Source organism: Eurosta solidaginis, chromosome 3 (assembly GCF_040869045.1).
Source record: "Eurosta solidaginis isolate ZX-2024a chromosome 3, ASM4086904v1, whole genome shotgun sequence".
In the NCBI taxonomy this organism is placed as follows: domain Eukaryota; kingdom Metazoa; phylum Arthropoda; class Insecta; order Diptera; family Tephritidae; genus Eurosta; species Eurosta solidaginis.
The window spans coordinates 89,204,077-89,230,126 of NC_090321.1; the positions used below are offsets into that span (position 1 = coordinate 89,204,077).

At 36.3% G+C, this 26,050-nt stretch overlaps 1 protein-coding gene across 2 annotated transcripts in view; it reads left to right on the forward strand.

The window, feature by feature from the left end:
• Window positions 1–26,050, forward strand: part of CCHa1-R (CCHamide-1 receptor) — a 331,052-nt gene that overhangs the window by 281,329 nt on the left and 23,673 nt on the right. The gene's annotated exons all lie outside the window — the stretch shown is intronic.

The following is a 26,050-nucleotide window of genomic DNA, read 5'->3' on the forward strand; positions in this document are numbered from 1 at the left end:
TAGAAACTAATGTACTCTTCTGGTTTTAAAACAAAAAGTTTTTATTTCTTGTTCAGAACCGGAGTAATAGGTTCTGAATATGATGACAATTTGTGACCACAACTTTTGGATGAGGCAAAGAACTGCTACAACTACAATAACCACGACTCAATGGATAGAACATACTACTGCAATTGGTGCACTGAGCTTTTCGCCCCTAATTGGATTATGTGGCAACTCTGGACACCAACACAGAACATGCTCAAATATTTCTTCCTGCAGCTCGCACTTCCTACCTCTGCTGTTACTGACTAGCCCTAACTAATAAGGATGTGACGCCAAAAGGCAATGTCTAGCTAATTTCCACATGTGGAGTCTAAGGTCTACTTCCTTTAGAGATATATGTAAGCAACTTTATCAGTCAAACGACGTAGGATTTGCACATAATGTTAGCAGTTCCCGAAATGATTCTATAGCGACCTTATATTTCCTATAAGTTTTTTATATAATGGATTTGATGTAAACGAATCTGCAATCAAAAAAAATCTTAAAAATTCTGCAATGCGAAGAACAGATGGGATTGATATTGCGCCATAGTAAAGCTTCCCTTGATCTAAACAAGTAATTTTCAAAAAAACTATGGTGTTTTCTTCCTTGGTCATAGGAACAATTGTCGAAAAGTTTTATTATTAAAAGAGGGTTTCATTTGGCTCCACAAGCCATATAACGAATAAATGTAAAATTTCGAAATTTGGTGTGCAAATTTCTTATTAAATTTTGATCTACCCAGCAGAAACTAAATAGAAAAATTCGTGTTGGAAGTACATATATGGTGCCATCTCTGTAACCTGCAAAGATGCATTGCTAAAATTTCAGACGCTGAATATCGTATGTGACCTGAAAATAATAATCATGTGGAGAAATGACTGCGGCAACGCCTAGACCATCACTAAGGACCACACACACGCATACAAGGAAGTTAGCGTCGTTTTCCACCGCTTTTTTGTTTTTTTTTAAATTTTTTTTTTTTTTGGCAAATTGTTTACGGTAGACGCATACTCAATGTTAATTTTACATCTTCAACCGTTCTCAAGGAATCCGTACCAAAATTCGATGCAAATCGTTTTAAGAAGATATACACGACATAAGTAGGCGCCGCCACAACAATTTTTTAAACTTGTTTAAGATTTATTTTTGGTCTACTTACTAGATTAAAATAAATAACTGTAAGGCGCGGTAACCTCCGAAGAGAATTTAGGCCGAGCTTCTCTCCAATTTTCGTTGTGCTTCTTTTACTTTTTCCTACAAATTGGCGGGAGGGACCTACTTGTTTTATGCCTAATCCGAACGGCATCTGCATGGCAGATGAGTTTTCACTGAGAGCTTTTCATGGCAGAAGTACACTAGGAATGATTGCCAAACATTGCCGAGGGGCGACCCCGCTAAGAAAAATTTTCTTTTTATTGAAAAACTTCATTCTAAAATTTTTGACGTTGCTTTGCCCGGAGCGTGAACCCAGGATCTTCGGTGTAGTAGGCGGAGCACGCTACCATCACACCACGGCGTCCGCCACTTACTAGGTTGGTCCTTTAAAATTTTACCATTGTATCTTTACCAGTTACAGAGGTATTTTGATATACGTGCCTCCAACTCGCATGTTTATTATATAAAATGTGGGCGTGGTTAATATTCGTCTGTCAGACTATCCGGATATCCGGATTTATGTAGATCCGGTTAATAACCGTATTTTTGGATATCCAGTGAAAGCACCAAATTGATGTACCATATATGTTTATTTAACATTAATAACAATAAATTCGTGGGGCATTTAAATCAATTAACAGTGAATACAAAAAAGGCTCGTATTGAGAAATATGTAATATGATGTTAAATTATTTTCTTCTTGTTCTGGTGGAAGAAAACTAGTGCCGATATCATTTCCCGACTCAAACAATTTCGTGTGGGACGAACTATATTTCCAGTACTTGAAAATACCCTATCAGAAGCTGTTGAAGTGGCAGGTACCGCAAGCTATCTTTTGGCGATTTTCGACAGATTGGAAAATATTTTTTCATGGTGTTGCAACCAATTGCTGGCACTGAGATTGTGGTTTATTTGTTCTTCGAATAAGTAGCGCTGAAACTCGTCTTCCTTCCTTGTGTCGCTGTCATTATCATTTAGGAGTATATCCATGCCCGTGAGATCACTGTTTTCCGGAGCTTCTTCTTGGGCATTCATATCAGCAGTACACATTTTATTGCACATTTTTCCACATGATTTTGTGCGTTTAATCGAATGATTGAAACTCATCACCAGTTTCGAAACTCAATTGAAGTGTATGTGCACTGCATGGATGATTGGTTATGTCAGAGCTCAAACCCCGAACAGCATTTGTTATATTTTTCGCGTTGTCGTGTACAGTAATTGTGACTTTTTCTTTGTGACCATTCTTGCATGCCATCTCGAAACGAGTCTTCTAAGTTCTCAGCTGTGTGGCTTTCAGTTATTTCTTCGGTGAGCAAATTAAAAGAGCGAGGCGTCCAATTGGAATCTGAATATGCGCTGTAAGTCCCATATAGGATCGGGTGGATCTTGATGTCCAACAATCAGTGGTCAAAGCTATATCAGATGCTGAACTGAGATTTTTCTTAACTTTCTCTATTTCACGATTATGCATGGCTTGAATTCTATCGGAAATTGTTTTGCGACAAGATTGTGGTTTATTTGTTCTTCGAATAAGTAGCGCTGAAACTCGTCTTCCTTCCTTGTGTCGCTGTCATTATCATTTAGGAGTATATCCATGCCCGTGAGATCACTGTTTTCCGGAGCTTCTTCTTGGGCATTCATATCAGCAGTACACATTTTATTGCACATTTTTGCACATGATTTTGTGCGTTTAATCGAATGATTGAAACTCATCACCAGTTTCGAAACTCAATTGAAGTGTATGTGCACTGCATGGATGATTGGTTATGTCAGAGCTCAAACCCCGAACAGCATTTGTTATATTTTTCGCGTTGTCGTGTACAGTAATTGTGACTTTTTCTTTGTGACCATTCTTGCATGCCATCTCGAAACGAGTCTTCTAAGTTCTCAGCTGTGTGGCTTTCAGTTATTTCTTCGGTGAGCAAATTAAAAGAGCGAGGCGTCCAATTGGAATCTGAATATGCGCTGTAAGTCCCATATAGGATCGGGTGGATCTTGATGTCCAACAATCAGTGGTCAAAGCTATATCAGATGCTGAACTGAGATTTTTCTTAACTTTCTCTATTTCAGGATTATGCATGGCTTGAATTCTATCGGAAATTGTTTTGCGACATACTCTGGTTCGAGGACATTAACAAACTTCTTGAATCCATCACATTCCACCAATGAAGTAGGAATAAGTCAACAGCAATCATATTAGCCAAGGCTTGTGTTATTATCTCTTGACGTTCTTTGGACATACATATACTTATTGCGAACAGTTTGAGCTACCCGTGATGTTCGAACTTTCTTCATTGGTGGTTCTAAACATTCCGAATTGTGATCAAAATTACTTTGTGATGAACTGCTACTCGGCTTATATCTGGCGCAGATTCAGATAGAAAAGCTGCGTCTATACCGTTCTCTTGAAGATGGAAAAACTGATAGTGGCTCCATAGACTTGATATCGATCCTGTATTTTGTAGCGTTTTTTCACAATATAAACATACTGTTCTTATTTTCACTTTTTTGTAAATGTTCCCAAATCTTGCTGACGATTTTAGCACTCATTATTAGTTTAAATTGACGCTTTGTGAAATCGTTGATGTTTGTAAAATTATAGCTTTTTAATTTTTGATGTTAATTTAATAATCTACAAACATATTTTGTGAACAATTTTTCGATGTTTGCTTCGTTCAATTCTCATATGCAGATATTCAACTTTTATATTCCAGTATCCGGACATACGGATATCCGGATTTTCCATTACGAATCCGGATATCCGGATAGCCGGATTGTTTGCTTAGCTATCCGGTTATTCGAATATCCAGTTTATCCGGATAGTTGAAAAATCCGGATGCAGTTCACAGCCCTACCCGCAAGTAATTGCGCTCCACTTTTATATTTTTATTTCTCATAAATATTTTTATAATTTCTATGTCAAAATTTTAAGATCAAACTGCAGCAAGAATATGTCTTTATATAAGGATACCATTTTCGCGGATTTTGTCCATTTATATAAAGGAAAGGCTTAAAATTTTTTTATTTTCTTTTTGTGTATTATGTTTCTTAATTTAAGTCGTTTTTTTAACTGTACGGGAATTGTTAATAGCCTGTAAGAATTTATTGTAATAGTATGCTGTATAAGTTTTTACTTTTTATTATCGTTTATCATTCGTAGTCTGTAAGAACCACAGGTCCTCAATAAATAAAGAAATTAGAAATCCGCATACCAAACTTCACAATTTTACCTTTAACCGTTCTGAAGATATCGCTAGCGGAGGCATATGAAAATCTCTTTTAATAGAAGACGTTGCCTCGCCATTTTTCTGAAGTTTAATGTTTATCGAGTAACCTTCATTTAGCCAGTCAACATGCCAAATTTCAAGATAATACCCCAGTTTTGTGGGTATCGAAATATCAAAAAAATTCCTTAATGGAAAATATTTCATTTATAAAAAGTGGGTGTGGTTATATGCCGACTGTGCCCATTTTACCTGTGGTCAGCAAAAGTAGTATGCCAATTTCATAACAATACCTTCCTTCAAAAGAGAGTTCGGAACGATAGGCGAACAGATGGGACAATGGATGCATAAGCATCGCCAGCTTTCAATTTATTTCGGTTGAGACTACCGATTTGTATACCTTTCATGAAAATAAAATGGTTTATTAAGTTTGCCACGAGTCAAAAAATTGTAAGTCCTCCAAGTAGAAGAGAGCTGTACTTGTACACAGGGAATTGATTGGATAACAGTTGGTTTTTGAGGTATAAAGGAATCGAGATAGATAGATATATCAAAACCATCAGTGTCAAAAAAAAATTTGATTGAGCCATGTCCGTCCGTCCGTCCGTCTGCCCGTTAACACGATAACTTGAGTAAATATTGAGATATCTTCACCAAATTTGGTACACGAGCTTATCTGGACCCAGAATAGATTGGTATTGAAAATGAGCGAAATCGGATGATAACCACGCCCAGTTTTTATATATACATAACATTTTGGAAAACACAAAAACCGGATTATTTAGTAAATAATACACCTAGAATGTTGAAATTTGACATGTGGACTTATATTGAGACTCTTGCTAAAAATCTGAAAAACAATATTTAAATGGACGTGGCACCGCCCACTTGTGATCAAATCAATTTTACAAATATTAATCAAAAATCAAAAATGGTTAAACCCATCGTAACCAAATTCGGCAGAGAGGTTGCCTTTACTATAAGGAATGGAAGAAAAATTAACGAAATCGGTTAAGGACCACGCCCACTTTTATATAAAAGACTTTTAAAGGGGGCGTGGACGAATAAAATAAGCTATATCTTTGCGAAAAAGAGCTTTATATCGATGGTATTTCATTCCCAAGTGTTACTGCGCGCACATTGACGTGGGCTGCATGTACTCCAACCAAATTGAGTGAATGGCTATCACAAGGAACGAAAACAGCTTGTTGATTCAGGTCGACGATTCTCTGCTGGACTCTTGTATAGATACCGGTCATTGTTGGTGCATTGTCATACGACTGACCTCTGCAATATTTCAGGATCAATCCATCTTCGTCTAGTTTGTTCGTAATAGCTTCAGTTACTCGTTCTGCTGTTTTGACTTTCAAAGGTATAAAATCAATGAAGGCGTCCCTGATTTTGACTGAATTTGGTTTAACTTCGACAAATCTGATAATTTGAGGCATCTGTTCTTCATGTGCGGAAGCCGGAGTTGAATCGAACATAAAACTGTAATATTTCGCATTTTTACACTGGGAAATGAGAAATTCACGCACTTTGTTCCCCATCAGAACGATACGTTAATTTTGAATCTTAGGAGAAAAATATGATATGCATCCTGGTTGCGAAGAAATGCGTTCGAAGTGAGATTTCATGACAGGATCAAATTCGGCCAAATATGTCAGCAGAGCCAGGAAATTTCCAGGATTCTAATCATCAATTGACTCGCGGTATCCTCTCAGAGCCAAATTTTGCTGAGCCAAAATTTGAATCGTTGCAATAATTCTTTCGAGTATATTTCTCCAATTTTTACCTTTTTAGCAATATGGCGTTATAAATCATCATCGATACCTCCACCTTGATTCAGAGTTCCTGCTAATTCTTTCCATTCTAAGAAAGCTGAATGGTGAGTAGGGCCATTTTCATGATCTTGGACACGTGGATTAAGTTTACGCCACGATGAAAACCCCGAAGCATTGGTAAAGTTACTCTGACTGCTCTGACAATTCTTCTGTGGGACCAAGATGCAACAAAAACAAAATAAAGTATTTTTGATGGGAGAAAAACACATCCAGGTGCGAGTGATCTGTTCACCATTTTTCAAAGTTTTCTCGAACCAAATTTTGGATAAAGATCGTCCGGTACCATCCTATGGAAATTTTGCATCAATATTTTGAAGTTTGCTTGTGCCTTGTCTAACCAACAAATTGCGAAAAGATGTATCGATTTTATCCGGCCGAGGTCCTACATCTTGCGTAAAAGTAGCAGTTGAACCACTTGCATTTGGACTCTTGTCATCTTCTTCAGGATCACATCGGTTAACATCATTTGCAGGATCACTCCAAGGAATATTATCTTCAGGGAGATGTGAGGAAATATCATGTCCATCGGTGGTTCCACATACGTTTGAAAAATGTTTCTCCGATTTTTCTTCAATATTATTATTGACTTCATCTGCATCCTTATCGAATTCGATGCCGGTTTCCCCAGCTGAAGTCGAGTCCTCACTCGAAGAAGTAGGACTTTGTGCAATGGTTCCTTTTTTAATGAAAGCTTCCATCAAGTTTTTTGACCTCGCGGAATTCTGCAGTTTCTGCTTTTTCATTTTTCGAAACTGCGCACCACTGGGTTTATTCCTCTTCATTTTATTCTGTTTTTATTAGATTTATCTGAAACCGAAACATATCGAAATTATTCATCATATTGTAACGAATTTAGTGCAATTCCCATTATTATAACTTTCTACTTTCGTTCGAATATCTAAACTGTTGAATAAATAACTCCACTATTCAATAATTCAAAATGGCCATTATTAATAACACTTCTACTGCTCGATAGATAGCGTGCTTAAATCAAACTGAATTGTCGTACCTCGACTGTTGCTCCTTGTATACTGGTTGATTTCCTCGTTGACGTATTTCTAGGCGCTTCTATTTCTAGGATTTACTAGTTAGTTAGCAGCTATACATTTCTCAGCTATAACTACAGATGCACGATTTTATAGTTTCTCTCACAGCCCATGCGCGTGTATATGTGAGTGATTCTTGCACAAATGATTGCATACTTTTGGGAGTAGGAAAATGAACCGAGGGTAACCCTGGAATGTGTTTGTATGACATGTGTATCAAATGAAAGGTATTAAAGAGTATTTTAAGAGCGAGTGGGCCATAGTTCTATAGGTGGACGCCATTTAGGGATATCGCCATAAAGGTGGATCAGGGTTGACTCTAGAATTTGTTTGTACGATATGGGTATCAAATGAAAGGTGTTAATGAGTATTTTAAAAGGGAGTGGGCCTTAGTTCTATAGGTGGACGCCTTTTCGGAATATCGTTATAAAAGTGGACCAGGGTTGACTCTAGAATGCGTTTGTACAATATGGGTATCAAACGAAAGGTGTTAATAAGTGTTTTAAAAGGGAGTGGGCCTTAGTTCTATGGGTGGACGCCTTTTCGGGATATCGCCATAAACGTGGACCAGGGGTGACTCTAGAATGCGTTTGTACAATATGGGTATCAAATGAAAGGTGTTAATGAGTATTTTAAAAGGACGTGGGCCTTAGTTCTATAGGTGGACGCCTTTTCGAGATATCGCCATAAAGGTGGACCAGGGGTGACTCTAGAATTCGTTTGTACGATATGGGTATCAAATGAAAGGTGTTAATGATTATTTTAAAAGGGAGTGGGCCTTAGTTCCATAGGTGGATGCCTTTTCGAGATATCGCCATAAAGGTGGGCCAGGGGTGACTCTAGAATTTTTTTGTACGATATGGGTATCAAATGAAAGGTGTTAATGAGTATTTTAAAAATGAGTGGGCCTTAGTTTTATATATGGACGCCTTTTCGAGATATCGCTATAAACGTGGACCAGGGGTGACTCTAGAATGTGTTTGTACGATATGGGTATCAAATTAAAGGTATTAATGAGGGTTTTAAAAGGGAGTGGCCCTTAGTTGTATATGCGAAGGCGTTTTCGAGATATCGACCAAAATGTGGACCAGGGCGATCCAGAACTTCATCTGTCGGGTACCGCTAATTTATTTATATATGTAATACGACGAACAGTATTCCTTCCAAGATCCCAAGGGCTTTTGATTTCACCCTGCAAAACTTTTTCATTTTCTTCTACTTAATATGGTAGGTGTCACACCCATTTTACCAAGTTTTTTTCTAAAGTTATATTTTGCGTCAACAGACCAATACAATTACCATGTTTCATCCCTTTTTTCGTATTTGGTATATAATTATGGCATTTTTTTCATTTTTCGTAATTTTCGATATCGAAAAATTGGGCGTGGTCATAGTCGGATTTCGGCCATTTTTTACACCAATACGAAGTGAGTTCAGATAAGTACGTGAACTGAGTTTAGTAAAGATATATCGATTTTTCCTCAAGTTATCGTGTTAAATGCCGAGCGGAAGGACAGACGGTCGACTGTGTATAAAAACTGGGCGCGGCTTCAACCGATTTCGCCCTTTTTCACAGAAAACAGTTATCGTCCTAGAATCTAAGCCTCTACCAAATTTCACAAGGATTGGTAAATTTTTGTTCGACTTATGGCATTAAAAGTATCCTAGACAAATTAAATGAAAAAGGGCGAGCCACGCCCATTTTGAAATTTTCTTTTATTTTTGTATTTTGTTGCACCATATCAATACTGGAGTTGAATGTTGGCATAATTTACTTATATACTGTAAAGATATTAACTTTTCTTTTAAAATTTGAATTTAAAAAAATTTTTTTTTAAAAAGTGGGCGTGGTCGTTCTCCGATTTTGCTAATTTTTAGTAAGCAGACATATAGTAATAAAAGTAACGTTCCTGTCAAATTTCATCATGATATTTTCAACGACTGCCAAATAACAGCTTGCAAAACTTCTAAATTACCTTCTTTTAAAAGTGGGCGATGCCACGCCCATTGTCCAAAATTTTACCATTTTTCTATTCTGCGTCACAAGTTCAACTTACCTACCAAGTTTCATTGCTTAATCCGTATTTGGTAATGAATTATCGCACTTTTCCGATTTTTCGAAATTTTCGATATCGAAAAAGTGGGCGTGGTTATTGTCCGATATCGTTCATTTTAAATAGCGATCTGAGATGAGTGCCCAGGAACCTATATACCAAATTTCATCAAGATACCTCAAAATTTACTCAAGTTATCGTGTTAACGGACAGACGGACGGACGGACGGACATGGCTAAATCGAATTTTTTTTCGATACTGATGATTTTGATATGTGGAAATCTATATCTATCTCGATTCCTTTATACCTGTACAACCAACCGTTATCCAATCAAAGTTAATATACTCTGTGAGCTTTGCTCAACTGAGTATAATAAAAAGGAAATATTTTTCCGCCACCAAGTTTGCAACTTAAAAAAACGGAACGAGGATCGAAATGCAGAATACACAAAATCGAACGATTCGAAGTTGGATCGAAAGAGATTGGAACACAGAATACCAAAGTTGCCAAATCGAAAAAACTCCAATCCAAGTCTAAATGCAGAATAGGAGTGAATATTACAACATGGAGCCACGTTTGAAAATACTCGCCCTCATAAATTTAAGTGTTGTTTCTTGATTTGTCTGCATTCGTGTCTTTCTGAGACAAGAAGTAATGCACAGGAAAAATCGCCCGCCTCAATCTCCGCTATTTTCTTTTAGCATATAAAATAAGGCCCGATGGAAGAATTACTTGATTTTTTTGGCGTTTATTCCGAGGCCATCAGAATTAAGAAGCTCTTTAGAGGAAATTATTAATTTCTTGTCAGCGAAACGGAATTGCTGGATCTTTAAAGAATCTCATGAAATACTTCCAGTCTTATGATTTAACATGCAGACGTTGTTCCGATCTTCTCTATCCATTCGCCGGCCCATACCATTGATCGCGAGCTCACCATTTCATTCGTCTTATTTTCTCTCGCCTCTGCTCTCTCAGGTTTATCTTCTCTATGTCTCTATCTTTTTCGTTATACTGTAGATTTACTGCCTTCTTCTCTTACTATTTCTTTTCATTCTTTTATATAGATCTCAGTCTAACTATTACGCTTAATCTGGTCTTTATAATGTTCTTAGTCTTCCTACTAAGCTCTTATTCCTACTTTTCCTTTATTTTGTATTCCCCCTTTTCCTCTTGTTCCCTTTTCTCTATACTTTTCCGACTTTCCACCAATTTCCTCCATTTTTATACTCAGCTGAGCGGAGCTCACAGAGTATATTAACTTTGTTCGCATAACGGTAATCCGTAACGGCATAAACTAATCGAGACAGGCATAGACTTCTATATATCAAAATGATCTGGGTGAAAAAAGAAATTCATTTAGCCATGTCCGTCCGTCCGTCCGTCTGTCCGTCTGTCCGTCCGTCTGTAAACACGATAACTTGAGTAAATTTTGAGGTATCTTGATGAAATTTGGTATGTGGGTTCCTGGGCGCTCGTCATATCTATTTAAAACGAACGAAATCGGACTACAACCACGCCCACTTTTTCGATATCAAAAATTTCGAAAAACCGAAAAAGTGCGATAATTCATTACCAAAGATGGGTAAAGCGATGAAGCTTGGTAGGTGCGTTGACCTTATGACGCAAAACAGAAAATTAGTAAATTTTTGGACAATGGGCGTGGCACCGCCCACTTTTAAAAGAAGGTAATTTAAAAGTTTTGCAAGGTGTAATTTCGCAGTTGTTGAAGATATCATGATGAAATTTGGCAGGCACGTTTCTCCTATTACTATATGTGCGCTAAATAAAAATTAGCAAAATCAGATGACGAACACGCCCACTTTTAAAAAAAAAATTTTTTAAAGTCAAATTTTAACAAAAAATTTAAAATCTTTACAGTATATAAGTAAATTATGCCAACATTCAACTCCAGTAATGATATGGTGCAACCAAATACAAAAATAAAACAAAATTTCAAAATGGGCGTGGCTCCGCCCTTTTTCATTTGATTCGTCTAGAATACTTTTAAGGCCATAAGTCGAACTAAAATTTACCAATCCTTGCGAAATTTGGTGTGTGTATAGATTCTATGACGGTAACTGTTTTTAGTGAAAATGGGCGAAATCTGTTGAAGTCACGGCCAGTTTTTATACACAGTCGACCGTCTGTCCTTCTGCTCGGCCGTTAACACGATAACTTGAGCAAAAATCGATATATCTTAACTAAACTTAGTTCACGCACTTATCTGAAATCATTTTGTCTTGGTATAAATATGGCCGAAATCCGACTATGACCACGCCCACTTTTGCGGTATTGAAAATTTCGAAAAATGAAAAAAATGCCATAATTCTGTACCAAAAATGAAAAAAGAGATGAAACATGGTAATTGGATTGGTTTATTGATGCAAAATTTAACTTTAGAAAAAGCTTTGTAAAATGGGTGTGACACCTACCATATTAAGTAGAATAAAATGAAAAAGTTCTGCAGGCTGAAATAAAAAACCCTTGAAATCTTGGCAGGAATACTGTCCCTGGTATTATATATATAAATAAATTAGCGATACCCGACAGATGATGTTCGGGGTGACCGTGATCCACATTTCGGCCGATATCTCGAAAACGCCTTCACATATACAACTAAGCCCCACTCCCTTTTAAAACCCTCATTAATACCTCTAATTTGGTACCCATATCGTATAAACACATTATAAAGTCACCCCTGTTCCACCTTTATGGTGATATCTCGAAAAGGCGTCCACCCATAGAACTAAGGCCCACTCCCTTTTAATATACTCATTAACACCTTTCATTTTATACACATATCGTCCAAACACATTCTAGAGTCAACCCTGGTCCACCCTTATTGAGATGTCTCGCAAAGGCGTCCACCTACACTCAGAGAAAAACGCCGTTCTAAAATCCAGCACCACCGGACTAAATTCAAGATTTTCATGTTCTTACTTTTTTGTTCTTGAAACACGACCGACCTGTTCTCAAAACAACAACCTTGTTCTTGAACTGACACCATTTTCTTGAAAAGAGAACGGCTGGTCTTAAAACATGAACAAATGTTCTATTAATGAGAACAATGTTCTTAAATTAAGAACAATGTTCTTAAATTAAGTTCAAGTAAAAAGAAAGGGTAAAATTCGTTTGTACTACAATGTTAAATAAAACATTTGGCGCAAGCTATCAAGCAGTCGTAGTGGCCCAGCGGTTATGATGTTGTGGTTGTGATCGCGTGGCGCGAGTTCGATCACCGTCAAACTATAAAATTTTTTAAAGTAATTTTTTAACTTTTATTTTTCGTTCAATTATTTTTCCATTCACTTATGCACAGATAATTCTCAAACTTGTTATGAAATGTTTTAAGTATATATGCAGATTACATCTTCAAATAAGAATAATTTCTTAATAAGAGAAACATAAGAAAAATGCATATTATGCATTTTCTCTTAAATTTTTGGACTGTAATAAACATTTTTTTGTTATAAATATTTTTTATTTATGACAAAAAAATTATTATTAATAAAAAATAAATGGGTACTTATTAAAAAAAATAATTTCGCCTCCCATCAATTAGCAAGCCCAAACCGTTCTTGAATTGAGAACGAAAACTGTTAAATCGACCACACATCGTTCTCGAAGCGTGAGAACGAAACATCTTATTTTAAGCACAAGTAGTGCTTGAAATGAGGACAGAAGGTTCACACATCAATGCCAAACTGGTCATAAAATACGAACGGTGTGCTTGGAAAAACTGTTCTTGAAACAAGCCCATCGGTCATGAGTTAAGAAAAAACGTACTTAACAGACTTTTGTCAACGAATGTTCTTAATTTTGAACTTGTTTCGTTCGTTTTAGAACGATTTTTTCTCTGAGTGTATAGAACTAAGGCCCACTACGTTTTAAACAATCATTAACACCTTTCATTTGATACCTATATCGTACAACACACATTCTAGAGTCACCCTTGGTCCACCTTTATGGCGATATCCTTAAATTGCGTCCACCTATAGAACTATGGCGCACTCCCTTTTAAAATACTCTTTAATACCTTCCATTTGAAACCAATGTCATGCAAACACTTTCCAGAGTTACCGTAGGTTCATTTTGCTAAATTATTATTTTCCCTTATTTTGTCTCCAAAGCTCTCAGCTGAGTATGTAATGTTCGGTTACACCAGAACTTAGTCGTCCTTACTTTTTCTATCGATTAAATTTTTCCAATATATAAACATATTGAGCTAGGCTTTGTTCCGCACATTTCATCACAAAAGTAAGGAAAGAGTAGCAAATTTGTCTATTACCCTAAAATTCATGGCCGGATTAGCGGGGCGTCAAACTTTTAGTGCTTTGCTGCTGACTTCACCTGTCTGGTTTTATTCCGTCATGTTCTAGTCTTAAAATTTTGAATAGAATATGTAAATATTCATATTAGGGGTACGCAGTCACTCACATTCACGTCGACACAATATAATACCAAAAGCTCCCTAATACTGTTTTCACACAGAAACTTAATGATCTCATTTCACCTGCTAATGAAATCGTAGATTTTTTGCTTTCACACAGAAGTAACTGCTCGATTAGTATGAAGCATGAGACAGACAATCATGGCGGAACGATACAAGGTGGGAGCATGGTGACATACCTACAAACAAAAAAAATTCCATGTACTTCTAAATTCGAAATTAAAATGTCAAAATCGTACTGCGCCGGTAGTTGATGTATCAAATCAAATAAAAAAGGTTATAATCAGCTGTTCGATGCGGCCACCTTGTATCGTTCCGCCATGCAGACAATGACATTTGCTTTGAAAACTAAGAAGCGGAAACGGAAGCGGAACGCTGCCAACAGAGTTGCATTGTGCTTTTGACTTCATTAGACATTCGATTAGCTACTAATGAAATAATAATAGATTCGAATTTTGTAGGGAAGATTGAGCTCAATAAGTGTCTTAATGTAGAAAACTGCCTTTATTATTCAATAAGCCGTCTGTGTGAAAACAGTATAAAGGCATTCGGGTTACCTGTCACTCGCTGAAGTGAACAAATATTATTAAATGATAGGAATTTTGGTTCACATGAGAAAAAAGTACTCATCGTGTTATACATAATTTGACCTTAAGCTTCAAACCATTAGTTTGACCTAACCTACATTTTCTCAATTAACTACTAAGCTTTTCACGTTATTTATTTTTTTTTTAGTAATTCAGTCTACTGATTACAAATCTTACAGACTAGAATAATTATTTGTTAAATAATATTTGAGCTTCTTAATTAATTTATGAATTTAACATTCTCAATTAAATATTGTAAATAAAACAAGCTTGAACATATTAAAACTCACATTTAAATCTACCACTTCGGAATATTTTTTACAAAGACGAACACATCTTGTAATAGGCTCATTCATCGAGTAGTTGGTTCTACTAAATGGGTCGACAAACAGATGATTATTTCGTAAACTTCGCTGAATCTATATAAGGCAAAATTCGTGATAACTTTATGCACTCTTTCAATTTTTTCGGAATATACATCGTTATATGGATTCCATATAAGAGAACAATATTCGAGGCGACTTCGTACGAGAGCAGTATATAAAGATTTTATGGTATAAGGGTCTTTAAAATCCCGAGCATTCCTTTGAATAAAGCCTACCATTGCAAATGATTTGGACACAATGAAATCAATGTGCTTACTGAACGAGAGATTTGTGTCGAATCACTCCTAAATCTTTGATGTCGGAACAACGAGTGAGAACATTGTTGTTCAACTGATAATTGTACAGAAGTACATTAGTCTTCCTTGTGAAAGGTACGACAAAACATTTGTTGATATTTAAATATAGGTGATTTGATGTACACCAAATCTCAAAAGTACTCAAATCAGATTGTAGATTTATGCTATCAGAGATACTATTGATTTAAAATAAAACACAAAACCAAAAAATTAGAAAAATCTAAAAATAGAAACTAATGTACTCTTCTGGTTTTAAAACAAAAAGTTTTTATTTCTTGTTCAGAACCGGAGTAATAGGTTCTGAATATGATGACAATTTGTGACCACAACTTTTGGATGAGGCAAAGAACTGCTACAACTACAATAACCACGACTCAATGGATAGAACATACTACTGCAATTGGTGCACTGAGCTTTTCGCCCCTAATTGGATTATGTGGCAACTCTGGACACCAACACAGAACATGCTCAAATATTTCTTCCTGCAGCTCGCACTTCCTACCTCTGCTGTTACTGACTAGCCCTAACTAATAAGGATGTGACGCCAAAAGGCAATGTCTAGCTAATTTCCACATGTGGAGTCTAAGGTCTACTTCCTTTAGAGATATATGTAAGCAACTTTATCAGTCAAACGACGTAGGATTTGCACATAATGTTAGCAGTTCCCGAAATGATTCTATAGCGACCTTATATTTCCTATAAGTTTTTTATATAATGGATTTGATGTAAACGAATCTGCAATCAAAAAAAATCTTAAAAATTCTGCAATGCGAAGAACAGATGGGATTGATATTGCGCCATAGTAAAGCTTCCCTTGATCTAAACAAGTAATTTTCAAAAAAACTATGGTGTTTTCTTCCTTGGTCATAGGAACAATTGTCGAAAAGTTTTATTATTAAAAGAGGGTTTCATTTGGCTCCACAAGCCATATAACGAATAAATGTAAAATTTCGAAATTTGGTGTGCAAATTCCTTATTAAATTTTGATCTGCCCAGCAGAAACTAAATAGAAAAATTCGTGTTGGAAGTACATATATGGTGCCATCTCTGTAACCTGCAAAGATGCATTGCTAAAATTTCAGACGCTGAATATCGTAGGTGACCTGAAAATAATAATCATTTGGAGAAATGACTGCGGCAACGCCTAGACCATCATTAAGGACCACACACACGCATACAAGGAAGTTAGCGTCGTTTTCCACCGCTTTTTTGTTTTTTTTTTTAATTTTTTTTTTTTTTTGGCAAATTGTTTACGGTAGACGCATACTCAATGTTAATTTTACATCTTCAACCGTTCTCAAGGAATCCGTACCAAAATTCGATGCAAATCGTTTTAAGAAGATATACACGACATAAGTAGGCGCCGCCACAACAATTTTTTAAACTTGTTTAAGATTTATTTTTGGTCTACTTACTAGATTAAAATAAATAACTGTAAGGCGCGGTAACCTCCGAAGAGAATTTAGGCCGAGCTTCTCTCCAATTTTCGTTGTGCTTCTTTTACTTTTTCCTACAAATTGGCGGGAGGGACCTACTTGTTTTATGCCTAATCCGAACGGCATCTGCATGGCAGATGAGTTTTCACTGAGAGCTTTTCATGGCAGAAGTACACTAGGAATGATTGCCAAACATTGCCGAGGGGCGACCCCGCTAAGAAAAATTTTCTTTTTATTGAAAAACTTCATTCTAAAATTTTTGACGTTGCTTTGCCCGGAGCGTGAACCCAGGATCTTCGGTGTAGTAGGCGGAGCACGCTACCATCACACCACGGCGTCCGCCACTTACTAGGTTGGTCCTTTAAAATTTTACCATTGTATCTTTACCAGTTACAGAGGTATTTTGATATACGTGCCTCCAACTCGCATGTTTATTATATAAAATGTGGGCGTGGTTAATATTCGTCTGTCAGACTATCCGGATATCCGGATTTATGTAGATCCGGTTAATAACCGTATTTTTGGATATCCAGTGAAAGCACCAAATTGATGTACCATATATGTTTATTTAACATTAATAACAATAAATTCGTGGGGCATTTAAATCAATTAACAGTGAATACAAAAAAGGCTCGTATTGAGAAATATGTAATATGATGTTAAATTATTTTCTTCTTGTTCTGGTGGAAGAAAACTAGTGCCGATATCATTTCCCGACTCAAACAATTTCGTGTGGGACGAACTATATTTCCAGTACTTGAAAATTCCCTATCAGAAGCTGTTGAAGTGGCAGGTACCGCAAGCTATCTTTTGGCGATTTTCGATAGATTGGAAAATATTTTTTCATGGTGTTGCAACCAATTGCTGGCACTGAGATTGTGGTTTATTTGTTCTTCGAATAAGTAGCGCTGAAACTCGTCTTCCTTCCTTGTGTCGCTGTCATTATCATTTAGGAGTATATCCATGCCCGTGAGATCACTGTTTTCCGGAGCTTCTTCTTGGGCATTCATATCAGCAGTACACATTTTATTGCACATTTTTCCACATGATTTTGTGCGTTTAATCGAATGATTGAAACTCATCACCAGTTTCGAAACTCAATTGAAGTGTATGTGCACTGCATGGATGATTGGTTATGTCAGAGCTCAAACCCCGAACAGCATTTGTTATATTTTTCGCGTTGTCGTGTACAGTAATTGTGACTTTTTCTTTGTGACCATTCTTGCATGCCATCTCGAAACGAGTCTTCTAAGTTCTCAGCTGTGTGGCTTTCAGTTATTTCTTCGGTGAGCAAATTAAAAGAGCGAGGCGTCCAATTGGAATCTGAATATGCGCTGTAAGTCCCATATAGGATCGGGTGGATCTTGATGTCCAACAATCAGTGGTCAAAGCTATATCAGATGCTGAACTGAGATTTTTCTTAACTTTCTCTATTTCACGATTATGCATGGCTTGAATTCTATCGGAAATTGTTTTGCGACAAGATTGTGGTTTATTTGTTCTTCGAATAAGTAGCGCTGAAACTCGTCTTCCTTCCTTGTGTCGCTGTCATTATCATTTAGGAGTATATCCATGCCCGTGAGATCACTGTTTTCCGGGGCTTCTTCTTGGGCATTCATATCAGCAGTACACATTTTATTGCACATTTTTCCACATGATTTTGTGCGTTTAATCGAATGATTGAAACTCATCACCAGTTTCGAAACTCAATTGAAGTGTATGTGCACTGCATGGATGATTGGTTATGTCAGAGCTCAAACCCCGAACAGCATTTGTTATATTTTTCGCGTTGTCGTGTACAGTAATTGTGACTTTTTCTTTGTGACCATTCTTGCATGCCATCTCGAAACGAGTCTTCTAAGTTCTCAGCTGTGTGGCTTTCAGTTATTTCTTCGGTGAGCAAATTAAAAGAGCGAGACGTCCAATTGGAATCTGAATATGCGCTGTAAGTCCCATATAGGATCGGGTGGATCTTGATGTCCAACAATCAGTGGTCAAAGCTATATCAGATGCTGAACTGAGATTTTTCTTAACTTTCTCTATTTCACGATTATGCATGGCTTGAATTCTATCGGAAATTGTTTTGCGACAAGAAATTACATACTCTGGTTCGAGGACATTAACAAACTTCTTGAATCCATCACATTCCACCAATGAAGTAGGAATAAGTCAACAGCAATCATATTAGCCAAGGCTTGTGTTATTATCTCTTGACATTCTTTGGACATATACTTATTGCGAACAGTTTGAGCTACCCGTGATGTTCGAACTTTCTTCATTGGTGGTTCTGAACATTCCGAATTGTGATCAAAATTACTTTGTGATGAACTGCTACTCGGCTTATATCTGGCGCAGATTCAGATAGAAAAGCTGCGTCTATACCGTTCTCTTGAAGATGGAAAAACTGATAGTGGCTCCATAGACTTGATATCGATCCTGTATTTTGTAGCGTTTTTTCACAATATAAACATACTGTTCTTATTTTCACTTTTTTGGAAATGATCCCAAATCTTGCTGACGATTTTAGCACTCATTATTAGTTAAAAATGACGCTTTGTGAAATCGTTGATGTTTGTAAAATTATAGCTTTTTAATTTTTGATGTTAATTTAATAATCTACAAACATATTTTGTGAACAATTTTTCGATGTTTGCTTCGTTCAATTCTCATATGCAGATATTCAACTTTTATATTCCAGTATCCGGACATACGGATATCCGGATTTTCCATTACGAATCCGGATATCCGGATAGCCGGATTGTTTGCTTAGCTATCCGGTTATTCGAATATCCAGTTTATCCGGATAGTTGAAAAATCCGGATGCAGTTCACAGCCCTACCCGCAAGTAATTGCGCTCCACTTTTATATTTTTATTTCTCATAAATATTTTTATAATTTCTATGTCAAAATTTTAAGATCAAACTGCAGCAAGAATATGTCTTTATATAAGGATACCATTTTCGCGGATTTTGTCCATTTATATAAAGGAAAGGCTTAAAATTTTTTTATTTTCTTTTTGTGTATTATGTTTCTTAATTTAAGTCGTTTTTTTAACTGTACGGCAATTGTTAATAGCCTGTAGGAATTTATTGTAATAGTATGCTGTATAAGTTTTTACTTTTTATTATCGTTTATCATTCGTAGTCTGTAAGAACCACAGGTCCTCAATAAATAAAGAAATTAGAAATCCGCATACCAAACTTCACAATTTTACCTTTAACCGTTCTGAAGATATCGCTAGCGGAGGCATATGAAAATCTCTTTTAATAGAAGACGTTGCCTCGCCATTTTTCTGAATTTTAATGTTTATCGAGTAACCTTCATTTAGCCAGTCAACATGCCAAATTTCAAGGTAATACCCCAGTTTTGTAGGTATCGAAATATCAAAAAAATTCTTTAATGGAAAATATTTCATTTATAAAAAGTGGGTGTGGTTATATGCCGACTGTGCCCATTTTACCTGTGGTCAGCAAAAGTAGTATGCCAATTTCATAACAATACCTTCCTTCAAAAGAGAGTTCGGAACGATAGGCGAACAGATGGGACAATGGATGCATAAGCATCGCCAGCTTTCAATTTATTTCGGTTGAGACTACCGATTTGTATACCTTTCATGAAAATAAAATGGTTTATTAAGTTTGCCACGAGTCAAAAAATTGTAAGTCCTCCAAGTAGAAGAGAGCTGTACTTGTACACAGGGAATTGATTGGATAACAGTTGGTTTTAGAGGTATAAAGGAATCGAGATAGATAGATATATCAAAACCATCAGTGTCAAAAAAAAATTGGATTGAGCCATGTCCGTCCGTCCGTCCGTCTGCCCGTTAACACGATAACTTGAGTAAATATTGAGATATCTTCACCAAATTTGGTACACGAGCTTATCTGGACCCAGAATAGATTGGTATTGAAAATGAGCGAAATCGGATGATAACCACGCCCACTTTTTATATATACATAACATTTTGGAAAACACAAAAACCGGATTATTTAGTAAATAATACACCTAGAATGTTGAAATTTGACATGTGGACTTATATTGAGACTCTTGCTAAAAATCTGAAAAACAATATTTAAATGGACGTGGGGCACCGCCCACTTGTGATCAAATCAATTTTACAAATATTAATCAAAAATCAAAAATGGTTAAACCCATCGTAACCAAATTCGGCAGAGAGGTTGCCTTTACTATAAGGAATGGAAAAAAAATTAACGAAATCGGTTAAGGACCACGCCCACTTTTATATAAAAGACTTTTAAAGGGGGCGTGGACGAATAAAATAAGCTATATCTTTGCGAAAAAGAGCTTTATATCAATGGTATTTCATTTCCCAAGTGGATTTATAACAATAAATAGGAAAAACTTCAAATTTAAAAAAATGGGCGCGGTACCGCCCTTTTATGACTAAGTAATTTGCTATTTTTCGGGAGACATAACTCGAACAAAAATTAGTTTAGGATAGAACCATTTGTATATGTATTATTGCGCAGCCTTGTAACACTATTAAGCACACACAACAAACAACGACATAATTTCAAGTGTACAGCTGGTTATATAATGTTCGGTTTCACCCGAATTTAGACTTCCTTACTTGTCTTGGTTTAAATTTAACGAGTAAAAAATTTCTTCCTTTTGTATAAAATATTTCATGAATTTTTTTGAAATCAAGAATACTTGATTGAATATTTCTCACAATATTTACATGTACGAGTAAGCTCAAAGAATAAGAGTAATCGACTGTAAAATTGCGGACCTCGACTAGAAATCTACTACCGGGACAGTTACGCAATTTAATATTTAAATTTGTTTAATACAATTTTCTCGATTTTTAAGAAAATTATTTCTATGAGCAAGGAAAAGAATCTCAGTTTTTTAGAAAATTATAGCATATCTCCATCATATCTGTGAAGATTTATTAAATCTCAATAGGCCGATAAAAACATCAACCATTGTTAATAAATCAAGAGCACTTAGGAATGTCAAACAAATCCAGCATTATCAGTGATTTACAACAGATGGCGCAACGCTGGTTAAATATAGTTGGTCAGGCAAACAGACCACCGCTGTGTAGCTAAATGGTTACCGCAGCGTGTCTAAAGCGTACTGATGATGAAGGCTTATTACCCTTCGAAATGGATCTCTCTGGAACCATCTATGGCAGGTTGTCTGAAATTTTTTCTACTTACTATTCCAAAAACAATAAAAAGATGATAAACAAATTTTAACGACTACCTTTATATAAATGGACCAAAAAATAGAAGGCAATTTTTCCTTTAATACAGACATAGTCCTGTTGAATTTTGACTAAAAACTTTAACAATAGCTCTTGTAAAAGAATTTTGGGATTTAAATCTATAAAGGTGGAACGCAATATTTCCATTTAAGGCAAGCCATGTATGTACTTATGATTAACTAATTGATTATTTAAAATTTAAACACGCCTCTACCTTTATAATTTTAAATCCCAAAAATTTTTAAAAAAGCTATTGTTAAAGCTTTTTAGTCAAAATTCACCAAGACTATGTCTGAATTAAAAAGAAAAATTGCCTTCTATTTTTTGGTCCATTTATATAAAGGTAGTCGTTAAAATTTTTTTATCATCTTTTTATTTTCAATTTTTTAGTACTGCCCAAAAAAAGGCAATTGCAACTTTGATTAGTAATTTAAGTAATTCCTAAGTGAAAATGCTTATCTTTATTTATTTGTTTAAAATAGCAAGATTTAAGAGAATTGGTGGAATTTTCGCTAACAACAGAATTCCATGTCGCATCATAACAAGAGAATTCCACCTCGTTTGTCACCTACTTAATTTGCACAGCTGAAAATCGTTGTGAAATTCGCATAATACTGAAAGTCTAAAACAATCGTGGTGAAATTCGCGTACGCCTAAAAGTATGCAAAGACGTGCATTGAGTTGGGCCTTCAACGAGGTCGAATTCTACTACAACGCCTGCAACACTCAGGAGGGTAGCCATGAAGGTATGGCCTAATCTTCTAAATAGTTCGACTTGTGCGTTACGTAGCTCAAATTTTATGATCAAACATTGCACTGTCACCGAGTTTTAAACTATATTTCAGGCTTAAAGTATCTAGATATGGAGGAAGTTATTTAAAAAACGATTGCAAGATTCCCAATTTAAAACCAGTTTTCTCATGATCTCGATCCGTGGGCCACCTAGCGGAATTTGTTTGATAAAGTATTGCATTGTCACCGGATTCTGACTTACGGCCCAAGTTTCATGTCTCTAGCTCATCGGCAAGTTACTCAAAAATCGATCGCAATATTCCCCCCGTTTTTAAAGGATTTGCAGTTATCTTGGCTAACGCGCCAACTAGCAGAACTTTGTTTTCTCTAAGCTATATTGTCACCAGGCCTCTAACTAAGTGCCAAGTTTCACGTCTCTAGGTAACCAGCAAGTGGATTTAAAGATTCCCAAATTAAAACGAATTTTTCTAATATCTCGATCCACGCGCCACCTAGCGGAAATTTTTTGATAAAAGATTGCATTTTCACCGGGTTCTGACTTACGCCTCATATCTCCAGCTCAACGGGAAGTTACTCAAAAATCGATTGCAAGATTCCCCTGGTTTTTCAAAGATTTGTAGTTATCTCACTTAGCGCGCCATCTAGCGGAACTTTGTTTTCTGTAAGTTGTATTGCCACTGGGTCTCGAAATATGTGCTAAGATACAAGTCTCTAGGGAAGCTGGAAGTTAGTCAAAATGGATTGAAAGATTCCCAAATTAAAATTAAAAAAATAAAAATAAATGTAAGGCGCGATAACCTCCGAAGAGATCTAAGGCCGAGCTTCTCTTCCAATTTGCGTCGTGCTCCTCTTGATTTTCCCTACAAATTGGCCGGACGGGACCTACATGTTTTATGCCGACTCCGAACGGCATCTGCAAAGCAGATGAGTTTTCACTGAGAGCTTTTCATGGCAGAAATACACCCGGAGTGCTTGCCAAACACTGCCGAGGGGCGACCCCGCTTAGAAAAATTTTCTTCTAATTGAAAAATCTTATTTCTAAAATTTTGATGTTGCTTTGCCCGGGAGTTGAACCCAGGGCATACGGTGTGATAGGCGGAGCACGCTACCCATCACACCACGGTGGTTTTTCCTAATATCTCGATCCATGTGCCACCTAGGGGTATTTTTTTGATAAAAGATTGCATTGTCACCGGGTTCTGACTTACGGCTCAAGTTTCATATCTCCAGCTCACCGGGAAGTTACTCAAAAATCGATTGCAAAATTCCCCTAGTTTTTCAAGGATTTGTAGTTATCTCAATTAGCGCGGCACCTAGCGGAATTTTGTTTTCTGTAAATTGTATTGTCACCGGGTCTCGAATTATGTGCCTAGTTCCAAGTCTCTAGGTGACCTGCAAGTTAAAAATGGATTGAAATATTCCCAAATTAAATTTAATTTTCACAATACCTCGATCCATGCGCGACATAGCGGAATGTTTTTGGTAAAATATTGCATTGTCACCGGGTTCTGACTCACGGCCCAAGCTTCAAGTCTCTAGCTCACCGGCAAGTTACTCAAAAATCGATCGCAAGATTCCCCTCGTTTTTCACGGATTTGTAGTCATATCACTTAGCGCACCACCTAGCGGAATTTTATTTTCTGTAAATTGTATTGTCACCAAGCCTCGAACTATGTATGTGCTAAGCTTCAAGTCTCTAGGTCACTGGGAAGTTAGTTAAAAATGGATTGAAAGATTCCCAAATCAAAACTAATTTTCTTAATATCTCGATCCATGCGCCACCTAGCGAATTTTTTTTGATCGTATATTACATTGTCACCGGGTTCTGACTCACGGCCCAAGTTTCAAGTCTCTAGTTCACCGGGAAGTTACTTATAAATCGATCGCAAGATTCCCTGCCTTTTTTCAGGGATTTTCAGGGTTATTCGTTTATCTTCGTCTGCCAACTGGCGGCATTTTGTTTTCCACGAATTGTAGTGCCATCGACTCGCCAACTATGTGCTAAGTTTTAAGTCTCTGGATCACCGAGAAGTTAGTTAAAACTCGATCGCAAAATTTCCGTTTAAACATTAATTTTCTGTATATTTCGATCCGTGCGCCACCTAGCGGATTTTTTTCTCTTGCATTGTAATGTCTCGCAGATCTGAACTATGTTCTAAGTATCAAGTGTCTAGCTCAATGGAAAGTTACCGAAAAGGACTTTTCCGTGGGTCAAAAATTCGTATGGAAATGAGGGGACAAACAGGAAAGGGGCTTAATATAAAGGTAGTAATAAAATAAAATTTTTCAATTATAGAAAAATTAAAAAATAATAATAATCATTAGAAAAAAAAATTATTTTTCTGGCCTCGAGCTCGAATCGAACTTTGAATCATTTATCAATAGGCCGATAAAAACAAAAACAATTGTGAATCTCAAAACTTAACGTACCATGTCATCATTTTAGTTTTACTATTTGACGTTTGGTTTTTTCATATTGAAAAAACTATGAATTGGGACCACATGCGCAGTTTTAACTTTTAAGAAGTTTTTCAGCCAAAAAAATATCACCTTTTCGGATTAACACATACATTTTCGCATCTTCTATAAAGCAAAAACATATCTGAGTATTTTATAAATTTTTATATTACTCAAGTTTGGCGATAAAAATCTATCAAATCAGAAATTGCTCCTACCTTAAAATATTTTCCTATCAAAAAATCAAACGACACATTGTGGATAAGACAAGTCTGATAACTTCTGCATAAACGTCAAAATTACAAATAGAATGGATCACCTGTTTTTTTATTGACTATCTCATTCTGTATCTCTTTCTATCACCCGCTGAAGATAGCCGGCCCTATGCGCCGCCATATTGAACACCCTGTCAAAACGCTGCCATATCGCAACCATATTGAACATTCTGTCAGGCATTTGACGGATAAGATATCACACTTGTTTTATCCACAATGAAACGACATATGAAGGTTGCCATACCTGAAATATTGTAATGATTGAACCAATTGCTGAAGATTTATTGGAAATTTAACTTAAATCTTCTACGTTTCGAGATTTAATTTTTTATGATTAAACTTGCAGAACTTCACCTTAAATCCTTTCAGCTGCCTAGATCTTGAATAGAGCTCTAATTGGAGATATTACTTGTCTAGATCAAAGGAAACGTTTCTTTTGCACAAAATAAATTCCTTTATTTCTTTGTTTTCAGGAATTTTTATGAATTATCTTTTTAGTGTGCCTCTTGAAGTGCGTGCACACTAAGCGACGCGATACGTAGCGACAAAATATTCTTTGCATGTATTCTTATCGAACCATGCACACCTAGCGGCAGCAGCACTGCGCGACGCGGCCATGAGCGGCAATGTTAATCAAATAGGCAAAAAAGTGAAGCGCCGCTTAGTGTGTACGCACTTTTAATCAACATCAACCCCGAATTCTCTACTGGTACTTTTCTTGAGGTAGTACTGTAGTACTGGTTTGCTCTACGTACGTGCATATATATAGGTTCCCTATGCACTTTTTCCACAGATATTTGGGCAATCTAAAAAAACGGAATAA